This window comes from Lissotriton vulgaris, chromosome 6, assembly GCF_964263255.1.
Source record: "Lissotriton vulgaris chromosome 6, aLisVul1.2, whole genome shotgun sequence".
Taxonomy (NCBI): Eukaryota; Metazoa; Chordata; class Amphibia; order Caudata; family Salamandridae; genus Lissotriton; species Lissotriton vulgaris.
Genome location: NC_141694.1, coordinates 227,005,014 through 227,022,467, shown reverse-complemented (window position 1 = coordinate 227,022,467; position 17,454 = coordinate 227,005,014).

The following is a 17,454-nucleotide window of genomic DNA, read 5'->3' as shown; positions in this document are numbered from 1 at the left end:
TATTTTAAAAGTTGACACAGAAACTTTTTTCACATAGAATCACCAATGTTTTTCTATAGGAGGAAATTCACTTAGCAAGTAAGTAGTGTTATTGTTACTTTTTCTTACTCAGTGGTAGATCCTGGATCCAGCACTGGTGCATCTCCTGTAAACAGTTGAAAGAATGCGTTTATGTCATACAGGCGATTTTTCAGGAATATTTGTAATTTGTGAAAGTAGACACTTAGAATCATTTTCTGGTTAAAACCAGACAATGGATTCTTATGGAAGGAAATACAAGTTACTTGTGAGTATGGTTAGAATTACTTTTCAGGGTCAGTGCTGGGCTAAAAGATGCAGCACTGAGTTCTCTCCTGATGACAGATGAGTAAATCCGAATTCGTTGTTCAGATGATTTTAAGTGAATATTTAAAAGTTCCAAAACTACACACTTAGAAGAATTTCCAAGTGAAACCAGTCAATGTTAGCCTATGGCAGGAATTCACGTTACTGGTAGGTACGGTTAGAATTACTTTTCAGGATCAGTACTGGACTCAAAGATGCTGCACTGAGGTCTCTCCTGATAACAGGTGAGTTAAACGGAATTTGTAGTACATCCAGTAAGCGCCACAGAGTTGCGTAGCAGAAAGATGTAAAAAAAGGGGCACGGTCTGTACCACCTCTCTGCAACACGGCGCAGTGGCGCATACTGGAAGCACCTGTGGGCCACTTGCCCCCATGGTCCCTCAGGTGTGAAGTGGACATTTTTCACAACTTAAAACGCGCCACAGGGCATCTTTGCATACATCACGTCAGGCCCCTCCCCTCCCCTCACCACTGTATAAATGAGCTCTGTCACGTTCTAAGTTGAGAGATTAAGTGGCCTTCAATCCTGAGGGTCCCTCGCGTCAAACTAGCCCACTCTGTACCTCCAGTAAACGCCACAGAGCTGCGTTGCAACGAGGTGTAAGAAGGGGAGTGGCCTTTGAACACCTGTCTGCAATGCAGCTCCCTGGCGCATAGTGGAGATACCAGGCACAATATTACAGCTTTGGATTGGCAAAATACCATCCAAGCAAACCTGAACTTAATAAAAGCAACCCCTGTCATTTTACAGCTCAGCGTGGATAGCACTGTGCTAATCCTATGACTAAAGACTTTGCTGTACAAATGGCAAAAGACTTTGTCCATTTCTATCTCGGCGTGGATAGCACTGTGCTAATCCTATGCTTAAAAACTTTGAGATAAAAGCAGACATTTAAGGTGAGCAAATTTAGAGTGTCGCTGGTGTTGAGGGTGCTCTATACAGGAGCTGCCTTCCACCTAAACTTGGGAACTACCCAGAGTTTTCTCCTTCTTTTTTGCATAATTTATGCATCACTCTATGCCTGTAAGGGAATTGTTTTGACTTATACTGGGTTCTCTCTTGTGTCTGGACAAAGCTAAACCTCTCTGAAGAGCTGTAATGACAGCCAAACACGTGTCAGAGGTTGCTTTTATTAATTTCAGGTTGGCTTGGATGGTATTTTACCAATACAAAGCTGTAATATTGTGCCTGGGGTGGTAAATAGCTTTTGTCATTTTACAGCTCGGTGTGGATAGCACTGTGCTAATCCTATGCCTAAAGACTTTGCTGTACAAATGGCAAAAGACTTTGTCCATTTCTATCTCAGCATGGAAGGCACTGTGCTAATCCTATGCTTAAAAACTTTAATAGAAAAGCAGACATTTGAGGTGAGATAATTTAGAGTGTCGCTGGGGTTGAGGATGCTCTATACAGGAGCTGCCTTCCACCTAAACTTGCGAACTACCCAGAGTTCTCTCCCTCTTTTTTGCATAATTTATGCATCACTCTATGCCTGCAAGGGAATTGTTTTGACTTATACAGGGTGCTCCCTTGTGTATGGACAAAGTTAAACCTCTCAGAAGAGCTGTAATGACAGCGAAACACGTGTTAGGGGTTGCTTGGATGGTATTTTACCAATCCAAAACTGTAATATTGTGCCTGGAGTGGTAAATAGCCGTTTTCATTTTACAGCTTGGCGTGGATGGCACTGTGCTAATCCTATGCCTAAAAACATTGCTGTACAAAAGGCAAAAGACTTTGACCATTTCTATCTCTGCATGGATAGCACTGTGCTACACCTATGCTTAAAAACTTTGATAGAAAAGCAGACATTTGAGGTGAGCAAATTTAGAGTGTCGCTGGTGTTGAGGGTGCACTATACAGGAGCTGCCTTCCACCTAAACTTGGGAACTACCCAGAGTTATCTCCTTCTGTTTTGCATAATTTATGCATCACTCTATACTTGCAAGCGAATTGTTTTGAGTTATACTGGGTGCTCCCTTGTGTCTGGACAAAGCTTAACCTCCCTGAAGAGCTTTAATGACAGCGGAACAAGTGTCAGGGGTTGCTTTTATTCATTTCAGGTTGGCTTGGCTGGTATTTTACCAATCCAAAGCTGTAATGTCGTGCCTGGAGTGGTAAATAGCTTTTGTCATTTTACAGCTCGGCGTGGATAGCACTGTGCTAATCCTATGCCTAAAGACTTTGCTGTACAAATGGCAAAATACTTTGTCCATTTCTATCTCGGTGTGGATAGCACTGTGCTAATCCAATGCTTAAAAACTTTGATAGAAAAGCAGACATTTGAGGTGAGCAAATTTAGAGTGTCACTGGTGTTGAGAATGCTCTATACAGGAGCAGCCTTCCACCTAAACTTGGGAACCACCCAGAGTTTTCTCCTTCTTTTTTGCATACTTTATGCATCACTCTATGCCTGAAAGGGAATTGTTTTGACTTATACTGGGTGCTCCCTTGTGTCTGGACAAAGCTAAACCTCTCTGAATAGCTGTAATGACAGCGAAACACGTGTCAGGGGTTGATTTTATTAATTTCAGGTTGGCTTGGATGGTATTTTACCAATCCAAAATTGTAATATAGTGCCTGGAGTGGTAAATAGCTTTGCTGTACAAATGGCAAAATACTTTGTCCATTTCTATCTCAGCGTGGATAGCACTGTGCTAACCCTATGCTTAAATACTTTGATAGAAAAGCAGACATTTGAGGTGAGCAAATTTAGAGTGTGCTGGTGTTGAGGGTGCTCTATACAGGAGCTGCCTTCCACCTAAACTTGGGAACTACCCAGAGTTCTCTCCTTCTTTTTTGCATAATTTATGTATCACTCTATACTTGCAAGGGAATTGTTAGCACTGTGGTAATCCTATGCCTAAAGAATTTGCTGTACAAATGGCAAAAGACTTTGTCCATTTGTATCTCAGTGTGGATAGCACTGTGCTAATCCAATGCTTAAAAACTTTGATAGAAAAGCAGACATTTGAGTGTCGCTTATGTTGAGGGTGCTCTATACAGGAGCTGCCTTCCACCTAAACTTGGGAACTACCCAGAGTTCTCTCCTTCTTTTTTGTATATATATATACCACTTACCGGGACATTCTGTCGGATGAAGGGCGCTGAGGAAGGCAAATGCGCCGAAATGCATTCGCCGCCACCGGACTGTGCGTTGCCATCAATAAAGCGGCTCTGAGAAGTATCTTCTCTGTGGTTGCCGCCTTCTTCTTTTTGTGGATGGCCTTGTGGACATTGCAAAGCGCTAACCAATGGCGCTTTTGGAAAACCCCTGTCACGTTTGGGAAAGAAGTCCATTGGTACTGCCTAACGGCACATTCTACATTCCTGTTAAGGAATACTTCGGACCTGCCTTTGTGTGTGGCGACCGGGGCGGTGGAGGTAATTTACCTCTGTTTGTGGCAGTTTGCCCCCGCTCAATGGCTGCCGTACATGAGGGCTGTGACAGTTTTGAGGAGACCGGAGGAGCGGCTTGACTGGCGGAGAACGGACAAAGGGAACATCGAGCCCAGCTGGGTTGGGCCACCGCACAAAGAAAAACAACATTTGAGCCTCCACCATGTACCAGCCCATTCTGCCTCAACATATGGCATTGTGGGAGTTGTGGTGTGATAGCAGTAACATGCACTGCAACAGGTGTGCTTCACAGCAAGGGGGAGGAGCGGAGCCTTGTTTTCATCAAAAGGCATCAGGAGGCACTTACCGGGACATTCTGTCGGGTGAAGGGCGCTGAGGAAGGCAAATGCGCCGTAATGCATTCGCCGCCACCGCACTGTGCGTTGCCGTCAATAAAGCTGCTCTGAAAAGTATCTCCTCTGTGGTTGCTGCCTTCTTCTTTTTGTGGATGGCCTTGTGGACATTGCAAAGCGCTAACCAATGGCGCTTTTGGATAACCCCTGTCACGTTTGGGAAAGAAGTCCATTGGTACTGCCTAACGGCACATTCTACATTCCTGTTAAGGAATACTTCGGACCTGCCTTTGTGTGTGGCGACCGGGGCGGTGGAGGTAATTTACCTCTGTTTGTGGCAGTTTGCCCCCGCTCAATGGCTGCCGTACACGAGGGCTGTGACAGTTTTGAGGAGACCAGAGGAGCGGCTTGACTGGCGGAGAACGGACAAAGGGAACATCGAGCCCTGCTGGGTTGGGCCACCGCACAAAGAAAAACAACATTTGAACCTCCGCCATGTACCAGCCCATTCTGCCTCAATATATGGCATTGTGGGAGTTGTGGTGTGATGGCAGTAACATGCACTGCAACAGGTGTGCTTCACGGCAAGGGGGAGGAGCAGAGCCTTGTTTTCATCAAAAGGCAGCAGGATGCACTTACCTGGACATTCTGTCGGGTGAAGGGCGCTGAGGAAGGCAAATGCGCCGAAATGCATTAGCCGCCACCGGACTGTGCGTTACCGTCAATAAAGCTGCTCTGAAAAGTATCTCCTCTGTGGTTGCCGCCTTCTTTTTTTTGTGGATGGCCTTGTGGACATTGCAAAGCGCTAACCAATGGCGCTTTTGGATAACCCCTGTCACGTTTGGGAAAGAAGTCCATTGGTACTGCCTAACGGCACATTCTACATTCCTGTTAAGGAATACTTCGGACCTGCCTTTGTGTGTGGCGACCGGGGCGGTGCAGGGTAATTTACCTCTGTTTGTGGCAGTTTGCCCCCGCTCAATGGCTGCCGTACACGAGGGCTGTGACAGTTTTGAGGAGACCGGAGGAGCGGCTTGACTGGCGGAGAACGGACAAAGGGAACATCGAGCCCTGCTGGGTTGGGCCACCGCACAAAGAAAAACAACATTTGAGCATCCGCCATGTACCAGCCCATTCTGCCTCAACATATGGCATAGTGGGAGTTGTGGTGCGATGGCAGTAACATGCACTGCAACAGGTGTGCTTCACGGCAAGGGGGAGGAGCGGAGCCTTGTTTTCATCAAAAGGCAGCAGGAGGCACTTACCGGGACATTCTGTCGGGTGAAGGGCGCTGAGGAAGGCAAATGCGCCGAAATGCATTGGCCGCCGCCGGACTGTGCGTTGCCGTCAATAAAGCTTCTCTGAAAAGTATCTCCTCTGTGGTTGCCGCCTTCTTCTTTTTGTGGATGGCATTGTGGATATATATATATATATATATATATATATATATATATATATATATATATATATATATATATATATATATATATATACACATATATATATACACATGATGTCCATGTCACAAACACTCACCTGCTTCCTTCGTCTTTTGCCAGTGAACAAGAGCATTCTATCTGCTCGAAACGCGTATGGCTGTAAAGGAATTGCAGCTTGCTGACTTCTTGCTGCTCGTGGCGTGCTGAGCGGAAACCCCTACCTGTGTGGCCATTCCTCAAGGGCAACTTGGTGGAATATTTATATATATATATATATATTTATATATATATGTGTGTGTGTGTGTGTGTATATATATATATATATATATTCACTGAAAAAAACATAGGTTTCACACCAGTTATAGTTAGGAATTAGCATTTAAAAAACCTATTAAATTCACTGAAAAAACCATAGGTTTCACACCAGTTATAGTTACCTGGAAATTTTACTGACATAAAACCATTGAAATTCCCACGTTATAGTTAGTTGGACTCACTATAACTTGCGCGCCTGCAATGCACTGCTGATGTTGTCACATATTACACTGAAGGCCTCATTTATGAGGCCATGCGTCACTTTAACGCCACCGGTGCGTCACTTTTTGTGACGCACCAGTGCTGTAAAAAATGCACCTTATTCAGTCATGTTTACAAAGTGACGCATCTGTAGATGTGTCACTTTGTAAGCCCCTGCGCCACATTATACCTACGTCAGGTGTAATGTATGCAAAAGGGACGTATTGACGCAAGTAAGGGTCGTAGAGGTGACGCAGTGAAATCTATGAGATATCACTGCTTCACTTTTATGACGCTGTTGCGTCCAAATCTTACGCCTGTTTCACAGCAGGCGTGCAGGCCCTTTCACATGGGGCCTGGCCCCATGTGAAAGGATGCATTGCTGGAGCTCCAGTGTAATGTATGCAAAAGGGACGTATTGACGCAAGAAAGGGTTGTAGAGGTTGACACAGTGAAATCTATGAGATATCACTGCGTCACTTTTAAGACGCTGTTGCGTCCAAATCTTGTGCCTGTATCACAACAGGCGTAAGACTGATGCAAGCCCTTTCACATGGGGCCTGGCCCCATGTGAAAGGATGCATTGCTGGAGTTGCATCTTTTTTTGTGACACACTCCAGCAAAGCATCACTTTTGCGCTTACAGATACGTCTGAAATACTGACGTTTCTGTAAGTACTTCTGACATAATACGTCATATATTTAATATGACGCATGACTAGAAGACTGAAGGGCTCATTTATGAGGCCATGCGTCCCTTTAACGCCACCGGTGTGTCACTTTTTGTGACGCACCAGTGCTGTAAAAAATGCACCTTATTCAGTCATATTTACAAAGTGACGCATCTAGGTAGATGCGTCACTTTGTAAGCCCCTGCGCCACATTATACCTACGTCAGGTACAATGTATGCAAAAGGGACATATTGACGCAAGTAAGGGTCGTAGAGGTGACACAGTGAATAAACTGGGTTTTCCCCATGCTACGCTCCCCGGTCCGCTCCCCGGAGTGCGTACCGGGCGCTCCCCCCGCTCGAATCAAATTTTACCTAGGGGGTCAGGGGGGGTCTACCCTGCCCCTTATGGTCATTTCCCCCTTTTTTTTGCCACCTCTTGTGTCTCGATCCTACCGAGACACAAGATGGCGGCTGCTCCGGACTGTTTGGAATATTTACAGACACCCGAGAGCCAATCAGCTTTCCGTGCGCAAGTCGCGTAGTGTACCCGGTGCGCTCCCCGGTGCGCGTACCGGGGCGCTCCTATAGATATATTTTTTTTTTTACATAAATTACTCAAAATCCACTGGAGCACATATCTTGAGACATAGCAAAGGCACATCGGGCTACCAGTCCCTACAATTTTGCCAAGTTTGGTGGAAATCCATTCAGCCCTTCGGGCTAAAAGTGAGTTTGACCGCCCTATGGAAATTAGCATGGGAAAACCCGCTTTTATCCCGGCCCCCGCTTGACGAATCCCCCCCAAACTTTCAGAGAAGGACCGGAGCTCCGTGAGGCAAATTTGAGGAAATGTTCAGGCAGATTCGTCAACCGGCGCCAAAGTTATTCCAAATAGAATTTTGAGATTTTTGCATTGAAATAAATCCTAACTATAACTACCTACTGGCGACCGCCAGTAGGTAATACATATATTCCAAAAAAGTTCCATTTACCGAGTGAGCTCTTAAAAGACAGGAATGGAGAACCTGCCACTCATAATTTCCATAAAACACACCAGAGCTCAGCTTCGCCTGACCGCCAAAAGCTGACTTTATTAGTCTCGAACACTGCAGCATGTGATACATTGAAATAGTCCTGACACGTTTCAGCGTAGCTCCACCTTAATCATAGGAAGGCATGTCTAATTAATTTCCAAGTGGACTGGGTCCCGCAGTAGCGTGAACTGCAGGTCCCAGCATGCAGCAGGTAAGTCTTTGCAGGTTACACAGGAATCAGGTCTTTGTGCTCCATAGCGATTTTGCACCCAGTGATTTGTGCCGTCCTTACAATGCATGTCATTTCTGTAGCCAAGTGCTTTTTGCGTATTTAAATACTAACGTAAATCTTGCAGTGTTCACAAAAAATGCGCTTCAGCAGCGAAGTTGTAGGAGAGAGGACAACGCCCTTCTCCTCACCCTTTTTCCAACGTTGTGCCAAATACCCCAGGAAATCCATTATGACTGGCAGCGTTGTAAGCGGGTCATCCCCCTCAGTTAAATATTCCAAAAGAGTTCCATTTACCGGGGGCCCAGACCCTGCAGGGCGGGCAATTAAAAGACAGGAATGGAGAACGTGTCACTCATAATTTCCATAAAACATACCAGAGCTCAACTTCGTCTGACCTCCAAAAGCTGACTTTATTAGTCTCGAACACTGCAGCATGTGACACATTGAAATAGTCCTGACGTGTTTCAGCGGAACTCCGCATTAATCACAGGAACGTGTGTCTAATTAATTTCCAAGTGAACTGGGTCCGGCAGTAGCATGAACTGCAGGTCCCAGCTTGTAACAGGTAAGTCTTTGCAGGTTACACTGGAATCATGTCTTTGTGCTCCATAGCGATCTTGCACCCAGTGATTTGTGCCATCCTTACAATGCATGTCATTTCTGTAGCCAAGTGCTTTTTGCGTAGTAAAATACTAACATGAATCTTGCAGTGTTCACAGAAAATGCGCTTCAGCAGAGAAGTTGTAGGACAGTGGACAACACCCTTCTCCTCTCCCTTTCTCCAACGTTGTGCCAAATACCCCAGGAAATACATTACGGCTGGCAGCTTTGTAAGCGGGTCATCCCCCTCAGTTAAATATTCCAAAAGAGTTCCATTTACCTGGGGCCCGACCCTGGTGGCGGGCTCTAAAAAGACAGGAATGAAGAACCTGCCACTCATAATTTCCATAACACACACCAGACCCCAACTTCATCTGACCGCCAAAAGCTGACTTTATTAGTCTCGAACACTGCAGCATGTGACACATTGAAATAGTCCTGACGCGTTTCAGCGTAACTCTGCCTTAATCATAGGAAGGTGTGTCACTCCTGTGGGTGGCACAATCAGTGTTGCAGGCCCACTTGTAGCATTTGTCATCACTAGCCCTGTTACACCCTGTGCACTTTACTAGCGACTTTTTGGTGATACAAATATGTCAATCATGTATATCCGATCATAATAATAATTTACACAAGAACACTTACACTCTGACACTGATCAGCAGCAGCAGAGTGTCCAAAGCATCTAAACCAGCACAAACGAAATCCAGAACAGCATCAAAAATACAGGAGGTAGAGGCCAAAAAGACAGGGGAAACCACGCCAAAGATGCAAGGTCTAACATAGATCAAAGATCTCAAATAAATCATGTAGGGTCAAAATCCTATGTGACAGTTGATAAAAAGAAGAAATCCTCCCGTGAACTCAACTGTAGTTTGTGTCCACATATTTATGCCAAGTGTAACTCGGGTCCAAATAAGTGAAAAACTCCAAGTGAGGCAAGGCAGGCACTACATATTGCACGACAAAGTAGTCTGCATAGTACATGTACAAACGTTCAGTACATGTGCAGTCCAGAGTGGAACACCACACTGACTCACGGCAATTGTGCATACCACAGAAAACTATGTACCAAAACACAATACTCTCGCCAAGTGGCAGAAAAGACCGTACTTCCAGTCCAAAAGGTCACAAAACAAAGAACATAGCAGTCAAATTCAAGTGAAAAAGATAAAGGAAACTTATCTATCAGTAGGTGGTGCACTCCCAGACAGCAGGGAAGAAAAGGGTAGGTGGCCCATGAAGTGCCCGCGGTGAATCGGTGAGCCTCTTCCTTTCCTCCTGTGAAAAGAAAAAGGTAGAGTGAGTTAGAGATTAAAAAACAGTTACACTGAACGTAACAAGTGTATATAACAATGTGCACTTGAAAACTTTACAAATACATTCAACATGGAGGAAAAAAACACAGTTGCTAGGCAGACTTAGGCATGAGGTATGTTAAAATGCATATGGCAAAAGGAATACAGAGAAAACGAGATAAGACCACATTTAGCTATTCTTCAATGAGATGTATAGCCAATTCTTCATCAGCGTTAGCCCTTTGAAGGAAATAATGGAACTCGAGGAAGAGTTCAAGGCAAACAGTGATCAAACCACAATAAAGAAATTTAAGGATGACCGTAAAAATAGATTACTCCAACACAAAGAAGATATAAAATTACGGAAATAACGTAAACTTCAATGCGATTGTGCGGATTATGAAAGTGGTACATCTTGACCTACAGTAGGAAATATGATCATCTGTACAACTTTCAGCCACCCAATGCGAACAACAAACAACAAGATGGAGAAGGTATAACCTCAACTCCAGCAGGCAACAGCGACTCAGACACAGATGTTTCAGTGAACACTGCAAGTACATCTTCAGAAGTGGAGGTCATAACAAGACCGGCCCCTTTTTTAAACGAATACCACACGCTGAGGAGCAGGCGGCAAGCGGAAATATCTACACCTGCACCGATGCCACGAGGAAGAGGACAACGGGGACAAGGAAGAGGAAGAGGAACAGGAAGAGGCAGGGAAGGAGAAAACAAAGAAGAAACAGACCATCTTGAAAATGCATCAGGTAGGTAGGTTGGTCACAGGAACATTTGCCCAGTGGCTACGTCATGCACACAAGCCACTGCCACCCACTAGCTTGCGCCAGGCATAAATGTGGAATCTCCAGGCACACACTGAAAAACACTCCTAGACCTGAGAAAGATCAGAAGAGGATTGGACCTGCTGTCTGTTACCTGAAAGACTATACCTATACTCTCTAGTACTAACGACAAAGATATGGCCTCCAAGGGTCATAAGACTGACCTCCTGTAAAACTACTGGTATACAACAAACTAGCATACCCAGCTGACCAGTGGCAAATGGACATGTACTGGACCCTGCTGTTTGGCCTCTGCCTGGCACCCTGTAAGTTTATAGGGTCTTCCCTGAGGTTCTATTGGGCTTTAGAAACATTTTCCTGCTGTGAATTGGGCCTTTAAGGACTAAAGTATGAAGGTAAAATATTTGACCAGGATGAACTTGGTTGGTGTATGCACCCGACTCACCATCAATGTCAGTGTCAAATTGCACCTAGGTCCTGGTCTAACGCAACTGTTGACACATTATGCTTCTAGACGCTATTCCAACTTAAAATGTAAAACAAAATAGATTCCCAATTCCACTATTGAATTTTGTCATTTTGTGTCATTTTGTTTATTACATTTTACTCTATTTTTCTAATTTGGTTTGGGACTGTTATTGCTTAGCATTTCAACTTTATTATTACTTTGGTATTGCATAAATATTTTGCATATTGCACAAAATCCTGTTGGCTCTGTGTTTTAGCTACTAGTGAGTGGTCACCCTCCCAAATAATAAACACATTTATGTAAGAAATGGAAAAATGTCCTCTAGTCCCCAGAAGGAGATATTCAGATATGCATCCTTCAATTCCAAACAAATCAACCAATCCACTTGTCTTGCAGCAATAACAAAAGATGCCAGAAGCATGGTAGAGCCTGTATGTATGAACTAAAAGGGGGACTGTTTTCAGTTTCCTTTTACTGTTAGACGAGACAGCATTGTGGGTTAAGTAATTTTGCTTTGAATATGTAGCTTTAGTGTCCTTCATAGCCTTGATGACTATGCCATACACAGAGCTTAGTATAACATGTCTTTATTTTTCTGTGTGTCAGCGCGCACTCCACATTCTCAACCTGTATTCAGTTCACTACACTCTAAAGCTTACGCCACAGATCTAATGAGCCCTTGGGGAACCAAAGGGGTTATGTCATTGCTAGCTCACAAGACATTACAGTAACTACTATAAAGTAAAGCAGCAATGAAAGACTGCATAATAGAGTCTTATAATCAAATTAGTTAAAAACAAATATAGCAATATAAAGATTTTAGCTATTATTTACCAGAATAAAGCAAGTACTAGAAAATGAAGATGAGGAAATGGTTAAAATTAAGTACACCTTGAGAAAATGACATCCGAGGAAGAAAAACACAGAAGAGATGCAGGAGAAGCAAGTCATGCAATAAAAATTATGTATCTTTGATGAGGTTATTAGAGTCTTAGGGGCAGATGTATCAAGATTCCATTTTGCACTTCTCAAATAGCGATTGTTAAGGAATCGCTATTTGAGAAGTGCAAAATGGTATGTATGTAGAATTTCGCTATTTATTAGCGATTCCTTAGAATTCCTTAATTGCGATTAGAAAATTGCTAATCGCAATTAAGGAATAATTTCCCATTCATTTCTATGGGCCAGGATGCCCATAGGAATGACTGTAAAATTATACTCAATTTGCGATTAGCAATTAGCTAATCGCAAATTGAGAATAATTTCAAGGGTGCAAGGGTGTCTTAAGGACACCCTGCTGCACCCCTGAATTTGACATGTACATGCATATGGCACACATACATGCCCTAAGGGCATGTATGAGCGTCATATGGTACCTTTAGAATTAAAAAAAAGTGCTTTTTGAAAAGAATTCGCAAATTACCACCAACTACAAGTTGATGGTAATTTGCGAATTCTTAGTCAAAAATCGCAACACTGAAATGCTTGATACATTTCAAATCTAAAATCGCAATTTGCTATTTCTTAAAAGCCTCGCAATATTAAGGAATCGCTAAATTAGCGATTCCTTAATATTGCGAGGCTTTTTGCATGATACATTCCAAATCCCGTTTTTTTTGTCGCAAACGCTGCTATTTTCCGAATCGCAGCGTTTGCGACAAAAAAAACGGATGATACATCTGCCCCTATGCGACTTCACCTTTAAGCCTCATATATGAATGTAACTGTTCATATGACTAGATCGAAAATCACCAATTTAGAATAAATGAGAATTAACCCTGGGAATTCAATGCTAAAAGAGTGGTCAATAGAGAGAAGCTGTACAATTTGTATTTGCCCTGTGGCATCAGTAATAAAGGCATTTTTAAAGCTATAGTCTCTAAACAGTTCTAGAAGTGCAAATAAAAATTTCCCTATATATTAGCACCATAAATAGTCCCACGAAACACGTATCAGGACAATTCTTGTGGTGCAAATGTGCATTCACCCAGACCACTGACTGTGACTCATTCTTTAGTGAACATATGAATTCAAAGTGTGGATGACTAAAAGAGTTTTCCAATGTACTATGTTTTCTGCATGTTTCTTGTGGTCTAAATGAAAATTCGTTTTTTAGGGCCATGTTTGCACTACTTAAAACATCATTAGAAGTACATACAATATTTTCACCAAAACCCTGACTTATCTATATATTCTACAAATCAGACAACCAATCGTCAATCTCAGGTCAATTTTACTGTGTCTGTAAAACAGAACAAAAGGGATAGTTCGTTGTCAAAACAAATGCTGGTTTTCCATGTATTAATTATTGAGTGTTTTTTTGCAATACAGTTTTCCTATATGACTTTTTCATATTGAAATCCTACTTATATATTTTTTTTGTTTTGTTGCTGAATTGCATCAGTTTGTTTATTTAATTTCTTTGCACAGTAATAGCTCAACAGTCATTGACTATGAGCACTGCTGTGAAGTAGTGCACAGCAGATGGTTCTTGCATCCTCAGTTATCTTGTGAACCCTGATACTGAGGTACAGTTTCACAAAGGTTTAGATTCGGGTTAGCGTTACTTTTGTAACACTAACCTGATGCTAAAGTTATTTGGGGATTAGCAAACCAACACTAATTGGTATTAGCATTGGTTTGTGTGTAAAAGTAACACAAAGCAGTGCAAAAAGGTGCTTTGCATTATCTTGTGCTAAGGGTGCGTTACATGGGGGGTCCATGGGCGTTCCCATGCAACCACACATGCTTTTTTATGCCACACCCTACCTACTTACATTAGTAGACAGGATTTAGCGCAAAAAATGAACACCACTGGAAAGCAGGCATTAAAAGGAGAATTTTTAATTCCCCCTTTCTTTTCCTACTTTGTATGCGTGCTGCACTGTGCAGCACACTTACAAAGTAGGCAAATGTTTTAAACTTGTCTAGGCATAGTATTTTTTACAGGAAGGCACATTTCCTGTGCAAAACTTATGCTAAACTCAGGCACGCACCCTAGCAGTATAGTGCTAAGGTGTGTGCCTGGCACAATGCAGGTGAAATCAACATCGGTCCTAGGGAGAGGGGAGGAGTGTACCATTTCTCTATGAATATAGCACGCTACTGCTATGTCCCTGTCATGTAACGCATCCCAGCTTCTTTGGGTGCTGCGTTGCGTGACATCTTTCAGAATCTGGGCCTTAACTTGACAAGAAGTCCAATCGTAACAGCTAGTGTTTTGCGATTTGTGCTGTCTTTTGTGCTAAAATATGGTACCAGACTATCGAGATACCAGAATCTCCAAGGGGGACATTTTGGGATAGCAGCTTTCGCACAATAACTCACAATCTACAACTTCTTTACTTAGCAAAAAAGGCCACTTTATTAAGACAGGTGTAATGTATATTTTCTCAAAACACATTTTGCCATTATATGATAAAGCAAATCCCCAAGCTTATCTTAACCTATCTACAAACACATGACCACCAATGTGACCCCCAGCATACCCAGAAGAACTGACTCCTGTTGAGAGATCCCCCTCATTCTCCTTTCCTTTCCACGTGACTGTGTGCCCCACCTCCCCCCTTGGAGGATGGACAATCCCGCTCAAGGCTGCTCACAACCCCAGAAAATTCTGCCTATCATGTCTAAATGGCTAAAAGAAAACGTGTCTTATCGTGGCACAAAAAGTATGACACCTCTGGCAGTAGCCAAGGCTAAGAAAAATGAACACTTGACAAATTGTAACAGATGAAAAAGGGGGGAAGGGTGAGTGGGACAAACTGAATTCTTCTCCTCCTATTCTCGTGCACAGTGACTTTCCTGCCCCACCAGCCCTCTATAAATAACCTTCCCCCGCGTGCCTGCTGCTTCCCTTATTGCACCTGTCTTCGCACCTGGGTGGCTGCTCCATTGTGCAAAACAACCAAGGGGGAGACTGGCTCGCGCCCTGTTCCCCCTGGGCCCCTCCTCGCACAATAACTCACGATCCACAACTTCTTTACTTAGCAAAAAAGGCCACTTTATTAAGACAGGTGTAAAGTATATTTTCTCAAAACACATTTTACCATTATATGATAAATCAAATCCCCAAGCTTATCTTAACCTATCAACAAAAACATAACCCCCAATGTTGACCCCCAGCTAACCCAGAAGAACTGACTCCTGTTGAGAGATCCCCCTCATTCTCATTTTCTTTCCACATGACTGTGTACCCCATCTCTCCCCTTGGAGGATGGACAATCCCGCTCAAGGCTGCCCACATCACCAGGAAATTCTGCCATCCAGGAAAACCGAAAAGAGTCCTGCCCTACCAAGGAGAAAATCATGACATTCTGCTGGAGCACCACATATTCTCTTTCCATATTTGTGCAATCAAGTCCCTTAATTCCAGTAAATAGTACGCTTGCCCCATTTGTGACAAATGCACCCTATCCTCACGAAAAAGATGCCCCTCACTGCTTTGTATGTAAGAGTGAGATAGAACTTTGTCTCGCCTTCACCAAAGCTGCGCGGTTTCTTGCTCCTCTCCAGTGCAGCCGCGTTATGAATTCAGTCCAGATCACTGTGGTGCCCTCCCAGTTAGACTTGATGACAGCCAGATTCAGTTTCATAATTTGTTTTTGAGTCAGGCCAGATAAGTCGACGAGATCATTCCCACCAAGGTGAATGACAAGCAAATCCAGAGGGCCGCCCTTAAAACACAGCAGAGACAACATGGGAAACAAACCCCCTCAACGCATTCCCCCTCTTCCCGTCCATACCACCTCATGGCTAACACTTGTAAGTCCAAGCGATCTCCCACAAATCTGTTGCTCAGCGTAAACAGCAGCCCACTTTACGAAGGAGTTTCCTTCTATACAAGTTGTCTTTTTCAAACTTACAAGCCTTGGAATCTGACCTAGGTAGAAAAACAAACATTTACAAGGGAACAACTGATGCACTGAAAGTTATTTCCTAACATATTTTTTGCAACATTTGGATTTCCATCTCCCAATACTACTTATGTCTGACCAAGACCAACCCAATCTCGCAGCCTCCGTTGCTGCCCCAATATGCAAGGAGTGTCTGCCAAATCGTAGAGGGCTCTCACCCAGACTAATGAGCACCTTCCTCATCACAGCCAACAGCTGAGCGATGGAAATCTGTCACCCCTGTGCATGGCAGAATATGTTTCCTGGTGTGAAAAATCTAGATGCTTTGAAAACCTCCTATTCCCCCACAGAACAGCACGCCCCACAACACTCCTGTTCAAGAAAACCCATTTTCCCCTGCCCAATTGATCCGTCTTAGAAGCCTTCTATAAAAACTTCATCACTGCTTATGCCTGCCCTATGGTATAAACATAGTAACTCAGATGCTCTGAATGCCCCAAAAAACAACTATAAAAAAAATAACCTAAACTTGCAACACTCAAACTCATTATAACAGCAAGAAGGCAACTGTAACAACATCCTTTGAAACAAATCAAATGTCACCGGCTGACGTAACGGCTTGCTACCAGCCTGTTCCCTACTTAAACCTCTAAGAACCCTTTTTAAGAATACCCCTTCCACCGGGTCCCTCCCCCACCTTAACTGCCCATAAAAAGAAATCTCAGCCAACTTGCCAGAAATAGTAGTGTGGGAAAAACCTTTATCTATCAGGTGTAACACAAAACCTAGTAAAAACTGTTCATCTTCCACCATCCTCCCATGCGCAGCAAACGTGTTACCATAGCTTAAGAACTTGTTCCAGGCTTCTTCTTGTAGAGGCCGCTACTGATTTCTCTACCAATTCGACAATTCTCAGTCCCCCACGCCCAGACACACTGTGGGATCTGAGGCTTGTTGGGTTCTGCCCCAGGAGCCAGCCTGCAACATTTCGCCCAATGAAAATGAGACAGAGTGTCTGCTATACAATTATTGACTCCTGGAATATGTCTCACTGTAAAAACAATGTTAAGCTGCAGACATTTGAGCATAAAGGCACATAACAACCTCAAAACTCTCAAATCATTGGCATTTTGTTTATTGAACAATTCAACCACAGCTAGATTGTCTACATTAAACAGTACTGGTCTATTCTGGAATTCTTCACCCCATACAGACAATGCCACAAGTAGAGGAAAAAACTCTAAAAAGGTGATACTGCGACCCTGTTGTAGCCAATGCACTGGGCAACTTTCAACGCACCAAAGCCCTTCCCTAGATGTGCCAAAACCTTTCGCACCAGACGCATCTGAGTAAATCTGATTTTGTCAAATCATATCTTCATCTGCAAAAGACACGCCATTAAAGTCCGCCAGAAAAGTCAACTAGATGTACAGATCGTCCCTAGTGGTTGCTGAAATACGCACTCTGTGGTGAAGGAGATAGGCCCCTGACATGGA